General features: G+C 35.8%; 1 pseudogene; it reads left to right on the forward strand.

Moving 5' to 3' along the window:
* LOC105992983 overlaps window positions 1–25,583 on the forward strand; it is a 99,500-nt pseudogene that overhangs the window by 41,686 nt on the left and 32,231 nt on the right.

The following is a 25,583-nucleotide window of genomic DNA, read 5'->3' on the forward strand; positions in this document are numbered from 1 at the left end:
TAGTGGGTGATAAAATAGATTCTTTGTTGAATGTTAGGAAAAGATGTAAGTAGTCCATGAAAAGGGAGATTTTTTGTTGTTGTTGGTCAAGAGGCTTGAAGTCTGGGCTTGGGCACTGTCCCTGAGCTCTTCAACTCAAGGTGAGTGCTCTACCTCTTGAGCCACAGTGCCACTTCTGATTTTCTGATTTTTAAATGGAGATACGAGTCTCAGGGGCTTTCCTGCCCAGGCTGTCTTTGAACCGCAGTTCTTAGATCTCAGCTTCCTGAGTAGCTGGGATTACTGCTGTGATCCACTGGCACCAAGCTAAAAATGGGGGATTTTTAGAAAAGAAAATCCACCTCTTCACCTTTGTCTAAACCTCAGATATCACTATTAGGATATTTCAACCCCAACTCATTTCATCAGACATTTGTAAATTTTCTCTTTTCCTTCATGTAGGAATACTGCAGTCAATATCAACTCAGCTGTGGGACTAGATCAATTGTATGTAAATTGCTAGCACCTAAATCAAGAACTCTTACATCAAAACAAATGAAACCCTCATTTGGAATAATTATTTTCTCTTTTTATTACAAATCTTTGCCTGATTACTTCCTAATGTGATATTGGACCTCCTAACAGAGTGATGACATTTTCTTTCTCTTCAGCAGTTGTCCTTCTTCCACATGTGGTCAAATATTTAAGATTTCAAAGATTTCCATTGATAATTCACTAAGCTGACATCTAAGAAATTGTACATTTCTGGAATTTGGTCTGTTGTTGTGTACATTTCTGGAATTTGGTCTGTTGTCTTGTTCTTTCATACACAGGATTTCTAAGATTTATTAGTTCTAGAAGAAACTCTACTTTCCAATCTTCGTATGACCAATTTCAGTCTCTCTCATCAGTCTTTATGAACCTCTCTCTGGAGTCTCACTGCAGTCTGCCTCATAAAAAATATATTAGTTATTAGCTACATGACTCTCAGATTGTTTTCTATCACAGTTTGTATTCAACACAGACCGTGTTGGTGACATTGGGTTACCATGCACAGAGCTGAGCCGATAAATTGAGGTCCAAATAGAGGTAAATTTCTTCTGTCCCACAGTTCCATTATCCTTTTTAAAAAGTACTGAAACTTTAAATATCATCCCTTACTGTCTTTTAAGAATCCAAAAAGGAAATAAATTCACACATAATCACTCCTAAAGGCTTTCAAAGTAGGAGATTATTCTGAAAGCCTTGTATTGGCTAGTCACACCTGTAATCCTATCTACTCGGGATATTTACTCAGGAGTCTGAGATCTGTGGATAACAGTTGAAAGCCATTCAGGGCAAAAAAAATCATGAAATTATTTTTCAAATTTTTTAATGAACTAGCAAAGAGCCAGAAATGGAGTTGTAGCTCATATTGTTGCTCAACAATCTAGAGAGGAAAGGCCTAGCAAGACCTTGAAACCTTGATTTCAAACTCTGAGCACGCCAACACACATGCATATGTGTGTGGGTGCATGCATGAGGTCACACACACATACACATTTATTCATATTTGCTCCATTCTTTTACTCTCTCAATTCAATATTCATATTGAATATTGGGGTTATATTTACATGAGCAACGTAATTAGTAGATTTCCTAATAACCATTGTTATGTCCTCCTTCATATTTCCCCTACCATTCCTTCCCTCCCACATCCAAAATTATGCTCCCCTCCCCCTTTCTCCCCACCTAAATTTTAAAGTTCATTTTTCAACATAGTGTCTTGTGCATCTCATTGTTACAATGGGTCAAACAGTATCCTTATTTGAGCATTTTTCCCCTTCCCCTCCCCAAATTAGAGAAGCCTACATACAAGATGTTGGGGAACCAATTTCAAATACAATGAAAACAGGGGTTATACCGTGAAGGAGGAACATATAAAGAAACCAAAAATGACATAGCACATTATAAGTACGTTAGAAACAATAGCAAGATACAAACAAACAAACAAAATCTCGTGTCCTTATCTTGGTGTTCATTTCCCTTAACATCATCGTATTTGGTCGTATACACATAGCTTTTGACCTTTTCTGCTTATCCCAGACATATATTTGTTATTGAAAATAAGGGAAACCATGGGACCTGTGTTTCTTTGGGCTTGGCTTACTTCGCTTAATATATTTTTTCCAAGCCTTTCCATTTCCTAACAAATGGGGTGATGTCATTCTTTCTTATGGAGGCATAGAATTCCATTATGTATATTTACCACATTTTCTTGATCCATTCATCTACTGAGGGGCATCTGGGTTGGTTCCATATCTTAGCTATGGTATATAATGCGGCAATAAACATAATTGTGCTGGTAGTATTAGTATGTTCTTGTTTGTGATCATTTGGGTAGATCCCCAAAAATAAGATTGCTGAGTCATATGGGATCTTTATGTGGAGTCTTTTGAGGAACCTCCAGACTGCTTTCCAAAGTGGTTGAACAGTTTACACTCCCACCAACAATGCCGTACGATTCCAGGGTGGGCACATGCCCTCCAGCTTCTGTTGTTGTAAACATATGGAATGATCCAGGAATTTACATGTTATCCCTGTGCAGAGGCCATGATAATCTTCTCTGTACCATTCCAATGTTAGTGTATGTGATGCTGAATTGAGTACAGAACAATTTTATATAAAAAGTGTAATTAATTTTATTAAACTAGACAGTTCAACAAAAAGTAAGTTCAAAACAATTGTCGTGAAATTTTAGAACCAAATATTTCTTACATAAACACACATTTAAGTGTAAAGTCTAGATTGATATGTCAAAAACAAAATAATTCCAGATATTTATTGTTCAAGAGATTTGTAGTAGGAGGAATTCAATTATTCTATTCAAGGCACCTGTCATAATGAACACTGCAGCAAGTGTTAAGGTTTGTTAAAAATTTTAATGTTTTAAATATGTTTAATTTTGGGAATTTGCTTATATATGCCAAAATTAGGACTGTTTGGCAAGTATAAACTTTTCTATAAAGTATTTAAGAATTATGGTAGCAGACATATAACTAAGTATGTACATTTCAGAGTTTATAGAAACTTTATTAATGAGAAGTTGCAAAGTCTTTGTGTAAAGAAGTAGAGTGAAGAATTAAGACTTTAACTACACAGTTTCTTTTAAAACTTTAGGGATTTCTAACTTTATTTGTTAGCGAGAAACAAATGATGATGTAAGCCATAAACAAATGATGAGATGAGCCATAAATGGTAATCTTAGTGGCTAATTTTAAAGACTACTCATATTCTATAAAACTCTTTTTGAACATCATAAACTGCCGGAGCCTGTAGGCAACCAAAGGGAATCCTGAATTTGGGGGCGAGGACGGAAAAATAAAGACATAAGATAAAGGATGGGGTCGGGAGGTCTGCAGCTCAAGACTAGAGCACCGTTTATTTTTAACTCTCCTTATTATATACTATTAGAATTCAAGAGGTAACCTAAGGTCACCATAGTGCAGAAAAGGAAGGAAACTTTTAATAAAAACAAGGTGCAGATTGAAACAAGGCAACGTCAACTGATAGAAAGTAAAACTAACTCTACAGACATAGCAAAGCAAACCTCGGCACCTGGTACTTTTCATGAAAGCCAGTTCCTTGTACGTGCCTTCAAGTGAGCACAAGGGTCAAGATGACCTTGGAGCTTTACTGTCGGCTCCCAACAATAAACTTAGCTAGAGTTAAATTTACAGGAATATGAGAAAATAGTAAAATCTAATATACAGTACACTTCAAAGACTGAAATTGGTTTGTTTTTTTATTTTTTTAATCATTAATATTTAATTATTGGTTTCATTTATTTGTAGCAATTTTTTATTTGTTGTAATATAATACAACATTTGTAAGTCATCATTAAGAGGTCATCATTGAGAAGGTTACTGGGATGGCCACACCATTTTTTATAGGTGCATGTGAATTTATAAAGAGGAAAATTAAGAACAAAATATTTATTTAAAAATGAACAAATAGAGTCTGAATCAGGAGTGTTGGTAAATGTAAACACCTAAAATCTTAGCCCTAGGCTGACAAAGCATTATTGCAGAGTTGAGGCCACAAAAGTGAGAGACTGTGTTTTGTTTGGTTTGGTTTTGTTGATTTTGTTGGTCATGGGGCCTGGGTTCTGTCCCTCAGCTCAGGGCTAGCGCAACCACTTGAGGCAAAGCACCTCTTCCATCTTTTTCTGCTTATGTTGTGCTGAGGAATCAAATCCAGGGCCTCTTGCATGCAAGCCAAGCCCTCTAACACTGAGCCACCTTCTCCACACCTGAGAAACTGTGTTTTAAAAAAATCATCTAAACAATATTTGCTTTCTGCTTTGGGTCATATAATGAAATATATGAATATCTTTTTATGTTTTTGTGAATTGTCATATTTCTAAATTTATACTAACTTCAGCCTCTTTATCCTTTACCAAGTCATGAAATATCTCTAAGAATTTGTTTCTATGAAGATTGTTTTTCCATTTATAATTTCTTCTGCGTCATTTTTATTTTTATCAAAATAACATTATATTTCATGTTGATGGGTTATCATACATCAAATATGAATATTCTCATACTGCTCTTGTTTATCTGTTATGCACTTTAAATATTATGATATTTCTCTCTCTTTCACTCTCTCATTTCCTCTTTCTCTTTCATGCTCCATGTCTGCTACTTAGAATTTCTGCTGGTTTACTATTATCCTTAAGGATCCACTGGTTTTGTGGTAGCATGATAGTGACCATCAGTTACTTTTGCATTCTTTAAGAGTTATAAAACTGATGTGATATTATTCTTTGTGATTCTAAATGTCAAAACACCAGATCTCACTTTTACTACTATTAATATAAATTTTATCTCATAGGAATCATTGGGATAAATAAGATACTTTTAACCTATAACCTAAAAGTACTTTTTCTTTTACAAACAATCTTCTTCTTTTATTATCAGTTAGTAAATACATATAATGAAAACAAAGCTATCCTATGGAAAGTAGACAGAAATTGTTCACAGGGATGAAAAACAAAGGAATGGGGGAAGTGAGTACAACGGATGCACATCATACAGCACAGAACATCAGAGCAATTTATCTTGTACACTTTGTGAGAATGACAATGTGCTGGTAACTATAGAGTAAAAGACTGAACAACTGATATATATGCACATATATTTATATGTGTATATTTATTTAGATATGCATATATGTGTGTATATGCTCTTATATGTGTACACATGTATGTTACTATTCACAAACATACATATACACATGTATACATGCACACATGGAGAAAGACACATAGTTACAGCCAACACAAATTTCACTAGTTGTTGAATATGCCTTAAATGGAATGCTTGGAACAAAGTATGTTGAAGATGTATTTGTCTATAAGAGTTCTTTTACCACTCCTCTTATCTCTTTAATCGGGTGGTTTTAGAGAGATTTGACTGGTAAAATGCAGTACAAGTGATAGCAAGTCACTCGGAAATCTCAATAAGTATAGGTCATATGGTGTCTCCCTGCTCCTCATGGAATGCTTGCTCTGGTAGACACTCTCAACAACCAAAGCAGCAGGAGAATACCCTGGTAAAGAATAAAGTTATAGGGCTTTAAATGGCATGCTTCCTTGAGCTCTTTTCCAACAGGCAACATCAATTCCTAAGCAAAAGAGTGAGTCCTCAGAAGACTGGATTCTATATATATATTTAACCAACCCACGTGAAAAGTCCTATGTGAAAAATGCTGACTGAGGTCTTGCTGATTTCCTGGTCAAGAAAATAAAAAAAAAGAAAGTATTTTTAATATATTAAAGTTTGAGAATAATTTGTAACCTTTCAATTAATGTGTAGAAAAAATTATAAGAACTGACAAAGAATGATGTTTCATTTATGTGCTCTGGGATTGGTGAGTGATTTTAGGTGTGCCTACACAAGAGGAATCAGCATAAATCAAGCTAACATTACTTCAATTAAGATATAAGGAGAGAATACAGGTTGAACCATTGTAACAATGAGATGTACAAGACACTCTATCAGCGGAGAGGGGGTGAATGGGGGAGTTGGGGAGGTGTGAAAGAAAGAGATGGTAGGGGAAAAACAAAGGAGGGGGTAACAGTGCTCAAGAAAAATGTGCTTATATCTTAGCTATGGTAAATAATGCTGCAATAAATATAGTTGTGCTGGTAGCTGTAGTGTGATCTTGTTTGCAATAACAAGTATATATCTGAGTCAAACAGAAAAGGTCAGATAAGTTGATGTTAAGGAAATGAACCCCAAGATAAGTATTTAAATGTTTTTTTTTTCTTTCACCTGATTGTCTCTAACATATTTATAAGATGATTTCTTTGTTGCTTTGTATGTCCTTCCCCCATGGTACAAACCCTGCTTTCATTGTACTTGATGTTGGTATAATTTGTGGAGGGGAATGGAAAAAAAAACACAAATCGTTTAAATAAGGATACAGTTGGACCCTTTGCAACAATGAGATATACAAGTCTTTATGTCAAAAAACGAACTTTACAACTTTGGTCGGGGGGGGAGGATCAGGTGGGGGGGGGGGGGAGGGTATGGGAAGGGATAGGAAGGGGAAACAAAGGAGGGGGCAACAATGGTTGATAAAAAATGTACTCATTGTCTTGCTCATGTCATTGTAACTCCTCTATACAGTATTTTCACAATAAAAAGAAAGAAATGTACCCATTACTTTACTTATGTAACTGTAACCCCTCAGTACATTATATTTTATGTATATACAAGCACACCCACATAGATAGATAGATAGATAGATAGATAGATAGATAGATAGATAGATAGATGGATAGATAGATAGATAGAAGGAAAACTTCTGTACTTATAAGAAGTTGAAGGGGGCGGGGGGAGGCTGGGAAGAGATGTGAAGGGTAAACAAAGGAGGAGGCTGCAATGGTTGATAACAAATGTACTCATTATCTTGCCCATGTAATTGTAACCCCTCTGTACAGTATGTTCACAAAAAATAAAAATTAAAATTAAAAAAAGAAGTATTTGTCACTCAATATCAGTAAGGTATTGGTTTTAGGACTAGAGGTACATTAAAACTTTGGATACTCAAATTCTCTACATGAACACATTAAATTATTTACATTAGAATCTGCCCACAAGCTAGTGCAGAGTAATTGCTATGAAAATTGTTACTACATTCTAGGTTTGTAATGAAACATAAAAATATATGCACTATCAACAGATACAAAATTTTTCAAATAAATTTTGTCTGCAGTTTGTGGGTGGAATTGGGACAGCAATTTTGAAAAGCACAAATTTCATCACCAAGCCCGGTCTGCAAATTATAACAAGGAGCTAATACAGCATCATTGAATAGTCTGGAGCTCCACGTAGAAGTACTAGAATTGAGACAATATCAGAAAATGTAACAACCCAGAGATTTTTTTTATTGTGAAAATACTGTACAGAGGGTTTACAATTACATGGGCAAGATAATGAGTACATTTTTTATCAAGCATTGTAGCCTCCTCTTTTGTTTCCCCTTCCCATCCCTTCCCACCCTCCCTCCGCCCCCCTACCCAATCCTCCTGGCTACCAAAGTTGTAAAGTTAATTTTTCGACATAACGACTCATACATCTCATTGTTGCAATGGGTCCACCTGTATCCCTATTTAAGCGATTTGTTTTTCCCCTTCCCCTCCACAAATTATGGGGACATCAAATACAGTAAAAGCAGGGATTATACTGAGGGAGAAGCATATCCAAAGCAACCCAGAAATAATCTTATAAATATGCTAGAAACAATTTTCAATATCTAGTATATGTCTGAGTCAAGTAGAAAAGGTCAGATAAGGTGATGTTAGGGAAATGATCCCTAAGGTATGTATTCAAGCCGAGGGACTTTTTAGAAATGCAGCTGCTAGTTCTCTGAAGGAAAGTTTTCAGAACACTTATTGAAGCACAAATCAGAACCTCAGTGAAGTGTAGATGGTTTTCCCTCAACTTTCTGACATGCTCAGTCATTATTAATCAACATGTAGCTCATCTTGAATAATCCTCTAATAACGAAATGTTGATGGAGTGTTTATATGCCGAAAACGTGGAAGGCTAATTTTTTCCATTTTGGACAGTCTGTATTCTATGATCCAGCAGAGAGAAAACTAGGTAAGCATCCATTTACAGCCTTCTGAATAATTCTGATTCTGCCCACATCAGTTATTTATCCATACTTGTGCCTGAGTGAGATGATTTTAAAATAATTTAGTCATTTAAAATTTAAATGTAGATATGGAATGAAATTAGTTCCAATGCATTACATTACGATATTTAGCAGCAACTGAAAAACCTAAAGGTCTACAAGAATTTTTTAATGGAATGAAGGGATGTTTGAATTTGGTACTCTACATTTTAAGCAATTTGCAAAAAGAATTGGCAAAATAAAATTTACATTTGCAGAAGACTTGACACTTATTAAAATTTGTATATTGAAAGGAACACAAGCCTCAACAATATGTTAATGCCATCCTCTTATTTATCTTTAAAGTTTTATGCTTCTGTCCTCTTAATAATAAAACTTCAAAAAATTATTTTTACCTAGTTGTGCAAAGGGGTTTCGCTTCATCATGTCAGTGTTGAATAAAGTGTATGTGCATTTCAATGTATAGTGCATCTGGATCATTGTCAAACTTTCCATTTTTCTTCCTTCCCTTACCCCAACCCCACCTATCCCTATCCCTACTTATATTTTCACATATGTACATTGAGTGTTATGACTGTATTAGTCCACCATTTCCCTCTCCATTATTCTGCCCTACTCCCTTCAAGCCCAGATCCCCTTTAAGACTTGTTTGAACTTCATGGTATTTTGTTAAATATCTCTACCTTTGGCATTTGGATATGGGCTTGCCACATCCACTGTTCCATTTTAGACCTACATAAATGTGTATATTTCTCTACATTTCTTATGTCTGAATGGCGAGATAAGTCTCCTTTACTATTCACCTTCTCTCCTAAATTTAGAATTTGACCTTCAGGGCCATCCAATAGTGCTCTTTTTTTCTCTACACTCTTAAGATGGAAGGGAAATAATTTCCATGCTCTTAGCATTATGGTTCCATCATGAATTTCCATCACTTATTACTTTAGCAGTCTAAATTTAAAGTAATATTTTCTGCATAATATTCACACAGTTTAAGTGAATATCAAGGGTAATTTACCTAGTATTGGACGATCTTCAGTTTCTGATGATAGAAGCAGGAGAGAGTTTTAATTATGCAGATAACACTATTTATTGAGCCCTGTAGTCTAATTTTTTAATAAATTTCGAGTTACTTTTTATTAATAATTTAAAAAGTTTTATTTCAGTATTTGAAATGCTGCTCCAATTATTTTAAAAGTTTCACAATAAGTTAGACTGAGCTTTTCCCCCATTTTCTCCACTAGTTCAGATTGTCTCCTTTGGCTTTATTGTTTCAGAAGCCAAGGGAAGAGGATAAACAGAGAGATGATCATTACTCATGTATCTCTTTCCTTTTCTGTTTCTTCTATTCATGCTCAGAGGAAGACTGGAGCAGAGTGATGCTTGACTACACCATGCAAGGAAGCATTCCTGGCATATCAATTATTGTTTCTCAGAATCACTTAAACTGCTTACTCTTGCCTTCTCTGTAACAGTAACCTAACTGTGGCTACCTTGCAGCAGGAGGAAGCACACTAACAGGTTGTTACCTGTAAATCGTTATTTTATATCTCAGCTTACTACTACCAAATATAGAAAGCTTTGTCTACATAAATGCAAAGGTACTCATTGTCCAACAATACCTTAGTGAGGAGTAGACAATTCCACTCAGCTACCCCCTCCTCTCATATCCTCCCTTCCACTCCCCTCACCTCATTTACCCAGCCTTCCCTACTTATTTCTTTGTGTCTCTCTCCTCCATATTCATCTCTATCTTCTTTTTTTCTTTTACATTAGCAAGTGATTTGGTTTATCACACGACACATAAATAATTAAACAAATATTTCTTTCCCCTCTTTTTATGATTATTTATTCTTAAGAAGTGAGTTCTAGATCTCTCTGTTCTATTCTAGCTCTCTCTGCTTCCTAGCTCTCTAGCTCTCTCTGCTCTCTCTCTGCTCTCTCTCACTGCTCTATTTTAGCTCTCTCTGCTACCTAGCTATCTCACTGCTCTTTCCTAGCTCTCTCTGCTCTCTCTGCTCTTTTCTAGCTATTTCCTCTCTCTTTCCTCTCTTTCCCAGCTCTCTCTCATTCCCAGGCCTTTCCCAGCCACGTGGAGTTCCAATCTTGCCAGGTCCCAGCAGGTCTATGAATAAATCTACCCCTTACCTGAAAAAAAGTGAGTTCTAGCAGAACACCAATGGCTTACACCTAGATACTGGGTAGGTTCAAATTTGACAATTGCAATTCAAAGATCTTCCAAGTAGACAAACTGAAGAGATTCTTTTCACAACTTGTGGTAAAAGGAAGAAGTGAAGTTGTGGCCCAGGTGGTATAGAGCAAACATTGAGAATTAAAGCCCAGATAGAACTCAAGGCCAGGAGTTCAAAGCCCAGTATCAACATAATATTAAAAAATGAATCCTTTGTCCTTGAAAAAGGATATTTCTCCAAAAATTCATACCCAGGACAGTTTTCAAGGTCCAAGACTATTTGAAAGTCTCTTTCACATATTAAACTGATTCAACTGCTTGATTCACATTATGGAAAATAGGAGTCACACTTCACATTAGAAAGTATGCCCACTGCTGAACAATTCTTACAATTTTTAATATAAAGTAAGCATGAAAGCGGAATTCACCTCACTTGGTTGAGTTAGGTTTGACTCACTGACATTCTTTTGCAAGTAAATTAGGGACTGTTTACATGTAAGGAAGTCTCTATAAATGGTTTTCTAGGAGAGAGAACGAGCTAGCTGCTGTCCAAGTTTGAATCAGAGTAAGTTTATTCCTATGATACGGTAAAGAGAAGCTCATCTCATAGAACACTATGCAGACAGTAATTCCAAAGGATTAAAAACCCATGTCTATGTTTTGAACAGCCAAGTTTTCACAAAGAAGAAATTTTCTGAGCCAAGAAAATATAAGTTAGAGCAAAAGGAACAATGTTAAATATAGTTAATGGCTGAGTGACATGTGTAATCACAAAATTTTCATCATGTCCTTAACAAGAATCTCCAAGATAGGTCTTGCTAAATCTGTCATAGAGGACTGGGTTTATGCAATTTTCAGTTTTGTTTATGGTCCAATATCTTCTACAGTCACTTGGGTTGCAAACCACTCACATCACATGCAGTGTTTAGAGAAAGGTGCACTGTGAATATTGATCATTTCTCTTCTTGTAATTATACATGTCAGTGTGAACTCCTTTCATGTAAGAAAATGCTTAAAATGTTTTATAAAAATAGGTTGACTTTAGACCAATGAGTCACTCTATGCTGCATTTTTATTTACTTTATATCCAGAAAAGCTAAATTCTTACCTTATGATTTTCCTTGGAATTTATACATAGGTTTAAGCTCTGATGGGTGACAGATAAAGATATAAACATTTATTAACATTGGCTAAATTTAGGCTGAGGAATCTAGGTACAACTATACTCTTGCAGATATGCCTCATAAGTCATGAGACCACGATATCCAAATGTTAACCTATGCTTCCTGAAATCATGCTTTTGAGATTTTGTGTATTATAAACAGTGGTTATTCGCATGTTTTATAAACTACATCATTTCATGGGTTAGGAATTTAAATGAGATATTATACTCAGAACAAAATTTAAGGAGGCATCAAAAATTAGTTATCAATATATACATCATTTAACACAATGTTTTTAAAATGCAAGATAAAGGAATTAATTTATGAAAAAATAAACATTTACAATAAATACGGAATCAGTATGACTTATTTTTCTTTTATCCCAGTTGCAATATGGCTTGTATGATGACTTTTATGGTTATATGTTTAGTTAGATCTTGATATTTAGTTGGAGAACTTATGTTCTTTGATTTATTCATTTGTCATATCAGAGGAAATGAATTCCATGCCAGAGTCAGCATCCATAATACAGTTGTATTCTACTACTTTGCCAAAATTTCAAATCACCTCTAGTAGCTTGGGTCTTTTTTGGATCTAAATAAATAGGTATGCAATTTTGTCAGTACTAGATTTTGACCACCCTTTATTTAAATAATATTTTCCAAAAACTTCTTCTATTCTCTTTTTTCATGAGATTTTTAAATTCATTTATATAATGTGCTGATGTTTTCCTTTAGATAACGCACATTCAGTCTTCTATAAGCAGTGTAATTTAGAGTACTTTTAAATTATGTACACTCATGTGCACTTCTCAGATTCTATTCTTTGCATATTTTGTTGTTGTTAAGTCCGTAGTATTTAGTTCTCATTATGAATATTTTGGACTTACTAAATGCATTTCTGAATTTTTAAGTATGTCATGATCTTTTTGATTTGATACTGTAACATTTTTAATTTAAATATGTGTAGATCTTACTTCATATACAGTTACATTCATTTTAAACAATTTGATCCATTCAAGGGATTTGCTATATTAGGTTCATACAGATGAATTTAATTACAAATTAACAGAACCTTATTTTTGAGAGACAGTTATCCTTATAGCTCTACTCAAATTAACATGTACTTGAATGTTTTGTAGTTTACAAAATAAACTGGGCACAACATATTTTTGTTTCTGGGCAAGTTCCAATTTGTTGGTTGTTTTTACAGCTGTGATGACTTCAACATATATGTGCATTTTATTTCAATTGTTTTGTGTCTATATTTTGTTTCCTATAACAGAAAATGCAAAAAGAATCCGTGATTGAGGATTTTTCCAAATTGAATTCTAAGAGAGAAGGTTGAAGTTTTGTGGCACGTGGGAACAGGGAGGTCTTCTTAGTGGAGGGGTTAGCAGAATAACAGAGACATTGTTTGACGTGATTTGAAGTCTGCCACTTCTTGCCTCACTATTTCCAGTGGCATTACTTCAAATTCTTTAGTGGAAAGAAAATAATTTTGTCTGTATGAACTCAGAATTTTTGGTTTAATTGAGACACATTTCCTTAGTTTAAAACCACAGATGTGAATTTATAATGCTAAAATAGCACCTATAATTTCTATGAAATGGTCTAAACTACTTTCACTTCACACTATATGCAATAGATAATGTAATCATAATAGTGTGTGATATATAGTATGTAATAATTGACCTTGGGGAAAGTCCATTACAGTGGATTTTTGTGAAATATTGCATAATAGTAAGAATTATATTTCATTCTATTAAAAAATTCAGTTACATCTAAAAATAACTCATAGATATAAACTAATCTTGAAAAAAATAAGATTGTTTACTGGAAAAAGCTAGAAGTTTCAATAAGCTTGCTTTTTTAAACATTGACTTTGTCACCAGTAAGGAGGTAAGAATTGTCTTAAATTGTTTGTTCCACGTATCTGTTTCTGTTCTCAGAAAGTTCGAGTATGTAGGAGATGGTATGAGTATGCCTTAAAAGACAGCTTATGAGTAATGTTGGTATGTAATTTTTGGCTGTGATTTAACATTAAAACTAGCATGTCATTCTCTATTTTCATCTAAAGTCGTGTCTTAAGCAGTCTGTGTATAATTTTGTAAGCAACTAAACAGGAGATTTGATCATCCATCTGAGGGATGCAGTTTAGCCCAGATCCTGCCGGGACAATCCCACCTCCACCACAGTACACTGGACTCCTGCCTGACTCCATCACACACAGCTGATTAATGGTAAAAGACTGCTTTACATTTACAAAAACTAAGACTTTTGTGGGACACTCTCTGTAAACTTTACCCAGTCTGACCTGAAAAAAGACAGCTATGTTGTTATGCAATTGAAACATGTATAGGCCAGGAGAGACTCTTATACACTTTGGATATCAGGTTTTCCAGGCAGCCAAGCTATGCTCAAACTCTCATCCCATCTATTGAGTTTTGTCATTGCAGAGTTCTGGCAAGTATTTGTTGATCAATTCTTGACGGGATGCACCTAAGCTCTACTTGTTCCCATGGATCTCCTTTTTGCTTTAACTGGAAATAATGAAGGGTTTTTGGCCAAGATTGCAGTTCAAAGCCAGGCCAGGCAGAAAAATCCCTCTGAGATTCTATCTTCCAACTAATCAGCAAATTGCCAGGCTGGAAGCTGGCTCATAAAATTAACCAGCCAAATGCTAAATGTGGCCTGTGATTCAAAAGGGTAGGAGCAGAAGTGCTCAGAGAAATTGCTCAGCCCTTGAGATCAAAGCCCATATCCCAGCCACAAGAACCTAGATCTCAGGACAAGGTGGAAAAGAATAAGAGAAAATGATGTCACATCAGCCACTTTGTGCCTGCCCTTTCAAAATTAACCAGAGCCAGGAGGTCAATAGAAACAAGTGAGAAGCTTGTCCATCTAATATCCATATCTGTCTAACTTCTAACTAGACAGGAATTTACATTCTTGCCTTTGTTACCTGCTATTTATAGGAAATGATCAAGGTATCTCACCAGGCCCTTAACTACTCCAATCCAGTCCTAGTTTCTGACTGGTTATGGGCTCATGATCCAAATGGAACTTTTCTGACTTGTTCCCAGGGTGTATTTTCCTATGTGACTCATATCAACTAGTCCTGCCAACTGGTCAGTCTTTTGCTTGATCTCAGCGTTTTCAAGTATCTCTCTAACAGGATAACAGCCTTCACTAAAGACCTGGGACCAAGTCAAGGCCATCCTATTACTGCAGACAACCAGAGGCTTTGCTTACAGGGACCTGGACACAGCACAAACCCGGACCTGAAGACGGCAGCCCCAGTAACTCCTTGACACCCCCATGCCAGCTGGAAGTAACCAGAAAAGATCACTATGCCCCTCCACCTTTTATACTCCAGAGTTTAAAATGATGGAATCTGCTTTGTTCTCATAACTCCATGATACTCCTCTCTCAGCCCAATTCTTTTTATGTATCCAAAGATCCTATATGAAGAACTTGTCTCTCCTCCCTTGGCCCTATCATTTTATGTATCTAAATATGGAATATGAAGGATTGACTCCCACCCTACTGTCAAAGGCCCATACAGACTCCAGACAAAATCCCAGGTATATGTGAACTCCTTTGAAGTGTAGGCAGGGCAATCCACCTAATCCCAGCTGTAAACATCCCATTGTTGCCCCAACTGAAAGGCCCCCACATTCCTTGACTTTGGGGCTTTTCATTAGCCTCTACCGCCTTGCTCAGACCTCCTATAAAAACCCAGATCCTGTCCCAGTTCCCTCACAAAACCTCCAAACCTGCTGGAAGGGCTTTGTCCCTAGCTGTTCATCAATAAACAGTCCTCACCTGTTGATGATCAAGTCTGGCCTCTTCCTTTTCCGTTCTCCTCCATTTTCCTAACACGGACAGTCTGTATTCTATGATCCAGAAGAGAGAAAATTTGGTAAGCATACATTTACAACCTTCTGAATAATTCTGATTCAGCCCACATCAGTTATCTGTCCATACATATGTCCAAGTGAGAGCATATTAAAAGAATTTAGAGTTTTAATATTTAAACTTAAATGTAGAATGAAATTGGCCCCAATGCATTACATTAAGTTGTTTAGAAACAACTGAGAAACTTAAAAGTCTATAAGAATTTTTTTATTTGAAGTGTAGGGATAGTGGAATTTGCTACTCTATATTTTAAGCAATTTGCAAAACAAATTGGCAAAATAAAATATACATTTGCAGCAGACTTAACACATTAATTTTTGTATATTGAAAGGATCACAAGCCTCAACAATATGTCAATGATATCCTCTTATTTATCTCTAAAGGTTTATGCTTCTGGTCTCTTAATAATAAAACTTCAAAATTGTTTTCATCTTCAGCAAGTTGTGCAAAGGAGTTTTGCTTCATCATGTCAGTGTTGAATAAAGTGTATGTGCATTTCAGTTGAATAAAGTGTGCATTTCAATGTACAATACATCTGGATTATTGTCAAACTTTCCACATTTCGTCCTTCTCTTACCCCAACCCCACCTATCCCTTCAAGTTTCCTATTTAAATTCTCACATATGTACATTGAGTTTTATGAGTGTATTAGTCCACCATTTCCCTCTCTATTCTTCTGCGCTACTCCCCTTAAGCCCAGCTCTCCCTTTTAAGACTTATTTGAACTTCATGGTATTTTGTTAAATTTCTCTGCCATTTTGGCATTTGGCTTTGGGCTTGCAACATTCTCTCTTCCATGTTTGACCTACATAAATGAGGCTATTTCTCCAATTTTCTAATCTCTGAATGGCTGAGATAGGTCTCCATTACTATTGATCTTCTGTCCTAAATTCAGAATTGGTCCTTCACGGTCATCAATTAAAGCTTTTTTCTTCTCTACACACAGACGATGGAAGGAAAATAATTTCCATGCTCTCAGCATTATGCTATCCATCATGAATTTCCATCACTTATCACTTCAGCAATCTATTTTTTAAATTTATCCATTTTTATTGTACAGAGGGGTTACAGTTATATTTTCTGCATCATATTCAAACACTTCAAGTGAATAACGATGGTAATGTATCTATTATTGTAAGTTTAGGAGCAGTCTTCAATTTCTGATGATAGAAACATGAGTCAGTTTAATTATGTACATTCCACTATGGAATGAGCCTTTTAGTCTTCTAAATTTTCAATACATTTAGAGTTACTTTTTATTACTAATTACAAACATTTTATTTCAATATTTGCCACACTACCCCAATTATTTTAAAACTTTCACATTAAGCTAGACTGAACTTTTTCCTCCCATTTCCCCCACCAGTTCATGTCAAGTCTCCTTTGACTTTATTGTTTGAGAGGCCAAGGGAAGAGGGAAAACAGAGAGATGATCATTACTCAGATATATCCTTCCTCTTCCTTTTGTGCTATTCTTGTTGAGAGGAAGACTAGATTAGGGAACAAGAATGATGCTTGACTTCACCATACAAGGGAGCATTCCTGGCATGTAAATAATAGTTTCTCAGAATCATTTAAACTGCTTGCTCTTGCCTTCTTTGTAACATTACTTCACGGTGTTACCCTTGGTGCAGAAAGAAGCACACTAACAGGATATTACGTGTAAATTGGTATTTTATATTTCAACTTATTTCTACCAAAAGTATAAAGCTTTGGCTACGTAAATGCAAAGGCACTGATTGTCCAATAACACCTTATAGACAATTCTACTCAGCATGCCTCTCCTCTCACATCCTCCCTTCCCCTCCCCTCATTTACCCTACTTTCCTTTTTCTTTCTTTGTGTTTCCATCCTCCATATTCATCTTTAACTTCATGCTTTCTATCTTCCAGTAGCAAGTGATTTGATTTATCAGACAACACACAAATAATTGATTTTTTTTCTCCTTTTTTAATGATTTATTTTTAAGAAGTGAGTTCTAGCAGAGCACCAGTGGCTTACAACTAGCTACTAGGCAGGTTCAAATTTGACAATTGCAATTCAAAGGTATTTCAAGTAGACAAACCGAAGAGATTCTTTTCTCCATTTGTGGTAAAAGGAAGAAGTAAAGGTGGGGGTGAGGTGGTATAGTCCAAACATTGAGAATTAAATCCCAGATATAACTCAAGGCCAGGAGTTCAAACCCAAGTAACAGGACAATATAAAAAATGTGTCCTACCTCTTTGGATGGGGTAATTTCTCCAAAAATTCATACCCAGGAAAATTTGCAAGGTCAAAGACTCTTTCAAGGGCTCTTTCACTTCTTAACCTGATTCCTCTGCTTCCATTCCTCTGATTCCATTTAAAAGTATGTGCATGGCTAAACATGCACATGTTTACCATTTTTAATGTAAGGGAAACATGGAAGAGGAATTCACCTCACTTTGGTGAGTTAGGTTTGAATCACTGGCAGACTTTTGCAAGTAAATGAGCATTTGTTGACATATAAAGAAGACTGGACAGATGGTTTCCTAGAGGGAATAAACTAGCTACAGTCCAAGTTGGAATTAGAATAAGTTTATTCCTATGATACTGTAAAGAAAATTTCATCTCATAGAACACTATGCAGACAGTAATTTCAAAAGGATTAAAAACTAGAAGATGGCAGAGGAGAAGCTGGAGGCTAAACAAGGTCTTGCATAGAAAGCAGTTTTAGATTTCCAGTGAAGAGTCCTAAGCCAGAGAAGCACAAAAAATCCCTTAGGTGTCTAGCTAGACAGCAGTTGTTTCCAGACACTGCATGTGGTGTGAGCAGTTTGCAACCCAAGCGACTGTGAAAGATATTGCACCCTAAAAAAACTGACAATACCATAAACCCAGTCCTCTATGACAGATTTAGCAAGGCCTATCTTGGAGATGCTGTTAGGGATATGACGAAAACCTTATAGTTTATTTGTGATTACAGAACTCATTTACACATATCCCTCAGCCATTAACTCTATTTAACATAGTTCCTTTTGCTCTAACTTATTTTTTTGGCTCAGAAAACTGTTTTTTGTTTGTAAAAACTTGGCTGTTCAAATTATAGACATGGGGAAGTGGCGCTGTAGCTCAAGTGGTAGAGTGCTTGCTTTGAGCTGAAAAGCTGAGGGACAGCGCCCAGGCCCAGAGTTCAAGCCCCACGACTGACCAAAAAAAACAAAAAAAACAAAAAAAAAACCCAAAAATATAGACATGGGTTTTTAATCCTTTTGAAATTACTGTCTGCAAAGTGTTCTATGAGATGAGCTTCTTTTTACCATATCATAGGAATAAACATACTCTGATTCAAACTTGGACAACAGCTAGCTCATTCTCTCTCCTAGAAAACTTATATATATATATACATATATATATATATATATATATATATATATATATATACTTCTTTACCTGTAAACAGACCCTCATTTACTTGTAAAAGTCTGTCAATGAGTCAAATCTAACTCATCCAAGTGTGGTGAATTCCTCTCTCATGCATCCTTTACATTAAAAATGGTAAGAACTGTTCAGTAATGTGCATACTTTATACTATGAAGTCTGACTCCTATTTTCCATAACATGAATCAAGCAGAAGAATCAGTTTAAGATGTGAAAGAGCCATAAAAATAGTCTTGGACCTTAAAAATTGTCCTGGGTATGAATTTTTGGAAAAATATCAATTTTCAAAGACAAAGGACTAATTTTTTTAAAATATGTACTGGTAATGGGGTTTGAACTCCTGGCCTTGAGCTCTATCTGGTCTTTAATGCTCAATGTTTGCTCTATACCACCTGAGCCACACCTTCACTTCTTCCTTTTACCACAGTAGAGAAAAGAATCTCTTAGGTTATCTACTTGGAATAGCTTCTAATTGCAATTGTCAAATTTGAACCTACCTATTATCTAGGTGTAAGCCACTGGTACTGTGGTAGAATTCATTTCTTAAGAATAAATAATCACAAAAAGATGAGAAAGAAATATTTGTTCAATTATTTATGTGTTGTCTGATAAACCAAAGCACTTGCTACTGGAAGGGAAAAAGAGAGAAGATAAAGATGAATATGGAGGAGAGAGCCACAAAGAAAGAAGAAAGGAAGGGAGGGTAAATGAAGGGAGGGAAGTGGAAGACAGGATACAAGAGGAGGGGGTAGCTGAGTAGAATTGCCTACTCCTCACTAAGGTATTGTTGGACAATGAGTACCTTTGCATTTATGTAGACAAAGCTTTCTATATTTGGTAGTAGTATGCTGAGATATAAAATACCAATTTGCAGATAATAACCTGTTAGTATGCTTCCTCCTGAACCAAGGAAGCCATTGTGAGGTTACTGTTACAGAGAAGGCAAGAGTAAGCACTTTAATTGATTCTGAGAAATAATAATGGACATACCAGGAATACTCCCTTGTATGGTGAAGTCAAGCATCACTCTTGTTCCCTGCTCCAGTCTTCCTCTCAACAAGAACAGCAGAAACAGAAGAGAAGGAGATACTTGAGTAATGATCATCTCTCTGTTTACCCACATCCCTTGGCCTCTCAAAAAATAAAGACAAAGGAGCCTTAATCTGAACTAGTGGGGAACATGGGGGAACATGGGGAACATGGAGCACCATTTCAAATACTGAAATAAAACTTTTTAAATTATCAATAAATACTAACTCGAAATTTATTGAAAATTTAGAAGACTATAGGGGTCACTACATAGTGGAATCTGAAAATTAAAACTGACTCCTGCTTCTATCATCAGAAATTGAAGATTGTCCCTAAACTTCCAATAGTACGAAAATTACCCTTGACATTCACTTAAACTTTGTGAATATAATGCAGAAAATATGACTTTAAATTTAGACTGCTGAAGTGATAAGCGATGGAAATTCATGATAGATAACATAAAGCTGAGAGCATGGAAATTCTCTTCAGTGTGTAGAGAATAAAAATGCTCTAATGGATGGCCCTGGAAGTACAATTTTAAATTTAGGACAGAAGGTGAATAGTAAAGGAGACATAACTCATCCATTCACAGATTAGAAATGTGGAGAAATATACTCATTTGTATAGGTCAAACATGGAAGAAAGGATGGGGCAAGCCCATAGCCAAATGCCAAATTAGAGATATTTAACAAAAAACCATGAAGTTGAAACAAGTCTTAAAAGGGGATCTGGGCTAAAAGGGAGTATGGTAGAAGAATGGAGAAGGAAATGGTGGACTAATATAGTCATAGCACTTAATGTACACATGTGACAATATAAGTAGGGAACTTGAAGGGATAAGTGGGGTTAGGGTAAGGGGCTGAAGAAAAATGGAAAGTTTGACAATGATCCAGATGCACTGCATATTCAAATGCATATACACTCTATTCAACACTGACATGATGAAGCAAAACCCCTTTGCACAACTAGATAATGATAATTTTTTGAAGTTATGATATTAAGAGACCAGAAGCATAAACCTTTAGAAATAAATAAGAAGAGAGAATTGACATATTGTTGAGGCTTCTGTCCCTTTCAATATACAACATTTAATGTGTAAAGTCTGCTGCAAATTGAAATTTTGTTTTGCCTATTGCTTTTGCAAATTGCTTAAACTAGAGAACCAAATTCCTATATCCCTTCACTTCCAAAAAAAATCTTATAGACCTTTAAGTTTCTCACTTGTTTCTAAACATCTTAATGCAATGCATTATTGGAACTAATATCATTCCATATTTAAATTTAATATTTTTTGTTGCTGTGAAAATACTGTACAGAGGGGTTACAGTTACATGGGTAAGATAATGAGTACATTTCTTATCAAACATTGTAGCCTCTTCCTTTGTTTCCCCTTCCCATACCTACCCATTCTCTCCCAGTTCCCCCCACTTAATCCTCCCCCCCCACAAAAATTGTACAGTATGTTTTCGACATAACATCTTGTACATCTCATTGTTGCAATGGGTCCAACTGTATCCCTATTTAAACGATTTGTTTTTTCCCTTACCCTCCATAAATTATACCGACATAACGTACAAGGAAAGCAAGGGTTATACCGTGGGGGAGGGACATACAAAACAACAAAGAAATAATCTTATAAAAGTGTTAGAAACAATCACATGAAAGAAAAAAAATCATTTGAATACACATCTTAGTGTTCATTTCCCTAACATCAACTTATCTGACCTTTTCTGCTTGACTCAGATATATACTGGTTATTGCAAATAAGGGAAACGATGGGATCTACGTTTCTTTGGGCCTGGCTTACTTCACTTAATATAACGTTTTCCAATTATTTCCATTTCCTAACAAATGGTGCAATATCATTCTTTCTGATGGGGACATAGAATTCTATTGTGTAAATATAACACATTTTCTTGATCCATTCATCTACTGAGGGGCATCTGGGTTAGTTCCATATCTTTGCTATGTTAAACAATGCTGCAATAAACGTAGTCGTGCTGGTACCTTTAATGTGGTCTTGTTTGTGAACATTTCCGTAAATACCCAAATATGGAATAGCTGGGTCATAAGGGAGCTCAATGTGGAGTCTTTTAAGGAACTTCCATACCGATTTGCAAATTGGTTAAACAAGATTACACTTCCACCAACAGTGCATTAGGGCTGCCTTCTGTCCACATCCCCTCCAGCATCTGCTATTAGAGTTCTTGATTATAGCCGTTCCAACTGGAGTGAGGTGGTATCCCAATGTTGTTTTGATGTGCATTTCTTTTTTGGCAAGGGAGGTTGGGCATTTCTTCCTGTGTCTATTGGCCATCCTTCTTTCCCCTTCAGAGAAGTTTCTCTTTAAGTCTTTAGCCCACTTATTTATTGGGCAGTTGTTTCTTTGAAGATTTGTTGTTGGGGGATTCAATTTTTTGAGTTCAAGCTATATTTTAGATATGAGACCCTTGTCCGTTGTATGGCTAGTAAAGATCTTCTCCCAATCCATGGGCTTTTTATTGATCTTGCTAACTATGTCCTTTGCCATGCAGAACTTCTGCAATTTCATGCAATCCCATTTGTCCAAACTTTCTTTGATTTGTTGTGTTTCTGGGTCTCTATTAAGAAAATTTCAGCCAAGGAGACCTAGGGTTTCTCCTATTCCATCCTGTAATTTTTTCTGAGTGTCTACTTTGACTATGAGGTCTTTGATCCATTTGGAGTTGATTCTGCTGCAGGGTGATCTATGTGGATCTAGCTTTATATTTCTACAAGTAGTTAACCAATTTTGCCAGCACCATTTGCTGAAGAGGCTGTCTTTCTTCCATTCTATTTTTTAGCTCCCTTATCGAAGATTAGATGGCTATAGGTATGTAGGTTGATTTCCGTGTTTTCAATTCTATTCCATTGTTCATGTACCAAGCTGTTTTGATAAGTATGGATTTGTAGTAGAGTTTGAAACTCAGTATTGAAATTCCTCCAGCACTGTTCTTTCTGTTAAGGATCATTTTTGCTATTCGGGGCCTTTTATTGTTCCATATAAATTTTTGGATTGACTTATCTCTTTCCTTGAAGAATGAGGTTAGAATATTGATAGGTACTGCATTGAATTTGTAGATAACTTGGGAAGTGTTGTCATTTTCACGATATTTATCTTTCCAAGCCAGGAACATTGGAGTTTTTGCCACTTTCTAAGTTCTGTTTTGATTTCCTTTTTCAAGTTTTTAAAGTTTTCATCATAGAGGTCCTTCACTTCATTGGTTAAGTGAATTACTAGGTATTTTATTTCTTGTGGGGCTATTTCGAATGGTGTTGCTTTCCTAATTTCAGCCACACTTTTCTCATTGTGGCATACAGAGAAGTAATTGATTTTGGGGGGTTAATTTTATACCCTTCTACTTTGCCAAAGATTTGAATCAGCTTGACTAATTTGGGAGTGGAGTCTATGGGATTCTTTAAATACAAGATCATGTCATCTGCAAAGAGGGAGAGTTTTATTTCTTCTTTCCCTATTTGGATACAACTTATGTTTGCACCTTGACTTATTGCTTTATCTAGGCATTCTAATACCAAATTGAAAAGAAGGGAAGAGAATGGGCATCCTTGTCTCATTCTTGATTTAAGAGGAAATGGCTTTTGTTTCTTACAATTAAGTATACTGCTGGCTGTATATTTGTCATATATAGCGTTTATTGTATTGAGCAATGTTCCATCAATTCCTAGTTTTTCCATAACCTTCATCATAAAGGCGTGTTGGATCTTGTCAAATGCTTTTTCTGCATCTATTGAGATAACCATGTGGTTCTTATCCTTGTTCCTGATGATGTGATGAATTATACTAATTGATTTATGTATATTGAACCAGCTTTGCATCCCTGAAATGAAGCTTGTTTGATCATGGTGTATGATTTTTTGGATGAATTGTTGAAGTCAATTGGCCTAATTTTTTTGAGAAGTTTTGCATCAATGTTGATCAAAGAAATGGGTCTATGGTTCTCTTTCCTTGATGAGTCCCTTCCTCTTTTGGGGATGTGTGTTATTCTGGCTTCATAAAATGAGTTCGATAGTGAACTTTCTCTTTCAATTTCATTGAAGCGTTGTAGGATTATTGGTGTGAGCTCTGCTTTGAAGGCCTTGTAGAATTCTGCTGTAAAACCATCTGTCCCTGGGCTTTTCTTAGATGAGATGTCTCATTGCTGTTTCTATTTCAATGCTTGATCTGGGCCTGTTAACATAGTTTCACTCATCTTGGTTTAGTTTTGGCATGTCAATATTTGATAGGAAAAAGTCCATTTCTGCCAAGTTCTCAGACTTATTAGCATAAAGTTTCCCTGATAATGTTCTGAATCTTGGTTGTTTCTGTGGTGATGTATCCATTCTCAGCTCTGAGTTTATTTATGTGGGTGTGTTCTATTATTTTTCTGACAAGATTTGTTAGGGGTCTGTCAATTTTGTTAATTTTTTCGAACAAACTCTTTGTTTTATTGATTCATTCTATGGATTTTTTTGTATTCCAATTCATTTAATTCTGATTGACTTGTAATAATTTCTTACTGTCTACTGGATTGGAGTTTTTCTTGCTGTTCTTTTTCAAGGAGGTTTAGATGTGTCATTAAATTGTTCGTTTCAGATCTCTCCAATTTGTTGATGTAGGAGCTCAGAGCTATAAACTTGCCTCTGAGTACTGCCTCTGCTGTGTCCCAGAGAAGCTGCTATTTTGTGTCTTCATTTTTGTTGACTATCTTGAAGATTTGAATTTCCTTTCTAATCTCTTCCATGATCCAATCATGATTCAATAGTGTGTTTATCAGCCTCCATGTGTTACAGGGCTTTCTTTGGGTGCTTTTGGTGTTGAGTTTTAATTTTATTCCCCTGTAGTCTGAGTGAATGCAAGGTATAACTTCAGTGTTTCTGAATTTGGACAAGTTTGCTTTGTGGCCTAATATGTGGACTATTTAGGAAAATGTATCCATATGCTGTTGAAAGAAACGTATAGTCTCATGCTGCTGGGTGAAATATATGGTAGATGTCTGTTAAATCTAGTTGATCTATGCAGTTGTTTAGATCTGCGTTTTCTGTGTTGAGTTTTTGCCGAGTTGATCTATCAAGTGGGGAGAGTAGTGTGTTAAAGTCCCCAACAATTATTGTCTTTGGATCTATGTGGGATTTGAGGGAGAGTAGTGTTTCTTGGATAAATTTGCGTACTTCGTGTTTTGGATCATAGTTGTTTAGAATTGTAATGTACTCCTGAAGGAGAGATCCCTTAATGAGTATGTAGCAACCTTCTTTATCTCTTCTCACTAATTTTAATATGAAGTCTGTTAATCTGATATTAGAATTGCAACACCGCCTGTTTATGGGGGCTGCTTGCTTGGTAGATTTTGTTCCAGTCTTTCACATTGAAAATGTGTTTGTTTTTATGGGTAAGATGTGAATCCTGAAGGCAGCAGATAGAAAGATCTTTCTTTTTCATCTAGAGACTCTATGTCCCTTAATTGGAGAGTTAACTCCGTTAATGTTGAGAGATAGGACTGAGAGATATTTGGGATTTCTTGAACGCAGTTGCTGTGGCAACTGTGTTCTTCCTATGGTTCTTGGATTCTGTTTGTGTGAGGTTTTTGGCCTTTATTGTGGTCTTGTTGGTGTTCTCTGTTTAGGACATTTTAAATGATCTTTTGTAAAGATCTTCTCCCAATCCGTGGGCTTTCTATTGATCTTGCTAGCTATGTCATTTGC

The sequence above is a fragment of the Dipodomys ordii genome, unplaced genomic scaffold (genome assembly GCF_000151885.1).
Source record: "Dipodomys ordii isolate 6190 unplaced genomic scaffold, Dord_2.0 Scaffold91, whole genome shotgun sequence".
Lineage (NCBI taxonomy): Eukaryota > Metazoa > Chordata > Mammalia > Rodentia > Heteromyidae > Dipodomys > Dipodomys ordii.